General features: G+C 45.7%; 1 pseudogene; it reads right to left on the bottom strand.

Moving 5' to 3' along the window:
* Window positions 1-2913: 2913 nt before the first annotated feature.
* LOC101600943 lies at window positions 2914-3911 on the bottom strand (annotated as a pseudogene).
* Between the last annotated feature and the right edge of the window lie 438 nt (window positions 3912-4349).

The following is a 4349-nucleotide window of genomic DNA, read 5'->3' as shown; positions in this document are numbered from 1 at the left end:
ATTTTGGGCCTCTCTTTGTTATTAAGGCAGTTAGCACTATGAATTTTCCACTTAGGTGTGCCTTAATTGTGTGCCACAAGTTTTGGTAAGTTGTGTTTTCATTATGATTCAATCATAGGAATTTTACAATTTCTTCCACAACCCATTCATTGTTCAAAGAATGTGTTGTTTAGTCTCCAGTAGCTGGTGGAGTTCTTGATGAGTCTCTTGTTGATTTCTAGGCTTAAAGTATTGTGATCTGATATGATGCAGGAACTTACCTCAATTTTCCTGAATTTATGGAGGCACACTTTATGGTCTATTTTTTTTTCTTTTTTACATGGAAAAAAATGTTTATATGTTAAGTACAAAAGTGACATAAAATTTATATACAGTTGAATAACAACTATGTAAGCAACCAAAATTCTATGCACAGAAATGTCTACAGGAACATTTAACATCAAAAGAGTAACAGTGGTACCATTTGGATGGCAAACTGGTTCTTTATAAAATTCCCAAATTTTCCTTAACAAGCAATAATTATTGATTATACAACAGGGAATAACTTCTTAAAAATACCTTACTGGCTGGTGGTTGAGCAGTGCAGTCAGGTATCACACAGAAAAGCAGCGGCTTTGGCCAGTTCTTCAGGTGAGTGGCTCTTCCTGATAAACACACCCCTGCAGTGCCAGCTGTCTTCTCCCTCCTTCCTACCTCAGTGGTCGCACAGCACGTCACTTCCAGCTGCATATTTTCTATTTCTTCCCAATTCAGAGTCAGCTCTGCTGCCACAGGGCCCACAGGTAAAGGCTGTGAGGCAGTTTTTAAAGAGCATGGTGCCTCAAGCTTTGGGCACAGATGAACTCAGATTTTCCTGTTGCCAGGCAAGCTGCTCTCTAGTTACAGATTATGCAGGTTTTCTTGTTAATCCACAGAGCGAAGCATTTTTCTGACCAGTTACTCCTAGCATGGATCTTAGGTGCTGAAAGTGGGCGGTAACAGCTCAGGCCATTGGGTTTGAAAGGGCAGCCATATGGGAAGACATAACGACAAACGGGTGGCGTGGCACCACTTGCAGATTTCAGTCCTTGCCCTTTCAGTTTGAATAACGAAAGTGCTTGTGATTCACAGCCTAAATTTGCAGCTGAACAGAAACAGTAATGGTTTGATTTACCCACTAGCAGCTTTGTACTCTTGGGAGAGCCACAACCTTGATGGGCCTTGATTTCTGGATCTGCAGGGAGTGTTGCTTACATAAATGTTTGGGTGGGAACTTGTGAAATAACACACCACTCATTCTGCTCTAAGGCGGCCATGCAGAGGAAGGAAAGTTCAGGGGTCAGCTGCAGCTCTTCCCAACCTGGGCCTAGCAAGAGCCCCTTCCTCTCAAGAGAAAGTAAGAAAAACAGCTAGAAAGCAGGTATCACAGGTAAGTGGGCAGTGACATGTAATTGGCAATGAAGCTTCAGACAAAGGGAAAACACTGGTTCTAGCACCCTGCCCCCAAATGCCACAAGCTAGGCACAGAAGCCATGCAAAAGTGACTGTCACACATACACAGGTGCAGACAGAGCATCATCAGGCAAGAGAGAGACCAATACTGTAGGAAGGGCCCCAAGTGTGCTCGAGGAACACACAGGACTCATCCTAAGACCCTCACATAGCTGCCATGGAAACAGCAAACACTAGAAGCTTTGCTTCACTTAGTCTCCTGAAAGGAAAAGGTTAACAGCGAAGACTTAACACTTGCAGCAAACACTATTAGCAAAGACAGTTTTTCCCTGGGCTGCAGGATTCCCTTCCTTCAGCTGTCCTTCCAAGAAACTACAGATGACAGATATGCATACACAAAGATATGCGTATGCCTGCACAATGTATTTAAGTGGACACGCACACTGTGCTAAAGTACAACAGAAATCAAGGGTAATATATAAAAAGGCTAAATATAACATATAACACAAGCCTAATACCAGCTCTTGGGTGAGAGCTGGGAAAGAGGGGTGTCATCTGCCGACTATGTACACAATTTGTTGTGGGCAGGGAAGGAAGGCATTACTGTAAACTCCAAACCCATTCCACAATATTGGCCCACAGGAAAATGTGATGCGACTAAGGTACAAAAATAGGCTCCTACCTTGCTTTTGAATAAACCAAGCTTGGTAGGCACACCCTCCCCCTGCAAACAGTGTGGGTTTGTCTTGATGTTGGGGGATCACACCAGGCTTCTAAGCCTTTTAGCTCTTGGAACTTACCCACTAACCCCCTTCCCTCCCTTTTTAGGCTCTTGGGCCTTTTGCTACCCAACATCAGAGCTTAAGATTTGCCCAAATCACACACCCTTACAGGACTAATGGTAAAGCTTCCTCACAAGCAAAGTCCCTGTATATCTGTCCCTTTCTGACCCCAATGCATATGAAGACTTTTTTTCTGTAAATGTTTGGCACCTAAGAAACATGATGATTGTGGGATAATGCCACAATTACACAGGGAGACTGAGTAACAAGACATGCAGGGTGAGGGCAAGGGGCACTGAGCTGCCCTAGCATCTCAAAACCAGAACTGTGGCTTCCCATGCATTATGTGGGAGGGGGGAGGGGTACGGGAGAAGGATATGCAGAATTGGTGACTTCACTGGCTCTCCAGCAGCAAATACATTCAAAATTGAAGGAGCCTTGAAAGCCCCACCATAACTTAATTGTGAGTCTGGTCACCCCCTTGAAGGAACTTGGTGCAGTGACAGCTGGAAAGGCTGAATCCCAACCGAATCTGTAGCCCCAGGAATCCTTCTGAAGAAGCTCAGCAAAGTCATGTTCTTCTGAGCAGATGTGCAGCACGTCCATGGGAAGGCCATGTAAAAGGAAGTTCTCAGCCCAGTCAAGTGATCCAATCCCATCATCATTTCAGTCCCCTGTGAGTTTTTCCTGCTGGCTACCATCACAGTACAAAAACAGCCACGCATTAGGGTCAGTCATCAATGGTGGGCAACCAGAAGGCCATGTTGGAACATGCTTTGGCAAAGGTCATGAACTTGGGGTTGAACTGCAAACAGGTGATGGGACCCATGTGTTTACCATCCAGCACAGCTACTTTGATACCACTCTCCCCATTCCAGACATGGATTTTGCCATCTTCTGAACCAATCATAATAAATTGAGAGTCTGGAGTAAATGAGGCCTCCAGTGTGACGGCTTTGCTGTTAGCATAACCCCCAAATGTGTGCATGACTGCTCCTTTAAATGCATCAATGAGACAGATGAAGCTGCCATTGGCGGAGATGAGTATGAGCTTGCCATCATTGCTGAACTTAAGTCCTGTCCACTCACACGTCAGGTCATACTGCATCTTAAAGGTTGCAAATGGCCCCTTATCAAAAGAATGAAGGTCATAAAGTTTGACCATTTCAGAGTTGACACCTGTAGCAACAATTAACCTTCTGGATCAAATGAACAAATCGGCTTGCCCTGTAGATGCATGAGACCCTGGCAGTTAGGTGACCAGAGATCCCAGAGTCGAATGGTCTTATCAAGAGACCCAGAAATGAAAGTGTCATCCACAGGTGACATGGACCAGGCCACCACCCTTTTGCTATGTCCAGGAAAGTATCGGGTGTATTTGTTGTCATGCAAGGACAAGTAGCGAATAGTATCATCTGTTTTGTTAGAGCTGTAAGCCACGGTGTTGGCTGCGTGAGTATATCTGGTGATATCCACGCCATATTTTTTACTGTGCAGGGTTCTCTTTGGTTTGCCCTCCTGGCAGTCGTAGAGCACGATGGAATTGTTGTCGCTGCTCCAGATGACTGTCTCGCCGTTGGGGCTGAAGTCAAAGCAGTTAATCTTGTCTGAGTTCTCGCGGAACACCTTGGCCACGCGGAAGCTCCGCAACACGCTGTCGGTCAGCTTCAGGGCAGCGAAGGCAGCGGTCCTCCTCATTCACCGTCCGTCCCCCCCCCCCCCCCCCCCCCCCCCCCCCCCCCCCCCCGCCAAGATGGAGGCCTCGCTGACCGTTCTCCCTGGCTGCCGCCTCACGGCCAACCTGCGCTGCACCGGCTCATTGTGTCTGCCATCTTGGGGCGACCAGCGAAAGCTCTATATGGTCTATTTTGGAGAAGGTTCCATGGGCTGCTGAGAAGAATGTGTATTCTGTAGAGTTGGGGTGGAAAGTTCTGTAGATGTTCTTTAGATCTAGTTGAGTTATAGTATTGTTCAGCTCTATTATTTCCGTGTTGATTTTCTGCTTGGAAGATCTATTGATGATAGAGGGGTATTGAAGTCTCTGATTATGATGGTGTTGGTGTTTATTTATTTATTTTGTCAAGTAGGTTTTGTTTTATAAACTGTGGTGCACCTGTGTTTGGCACATATAGATTT

Source organism: Jaculus jaculus, chromosome 7, assembly GCF_020740685.1.
Source record: "Jaculus jaculus isolate mJacJac1 chromosome 7, mJacJac1.mat.Y.cur, whole genome shotgun sequence".
Lineage (NCBI taxonomy): Eukaryota > Metazoa > Chordata > Mammalia > Rodentia > Dipodidae > Jaculus > Jaculus jaculus.
The sequence above is the reverse complement of the archived record's forward strand: the minus strand, read 5'-3'. Positions and strand labels throughout refer to the sequence as shown.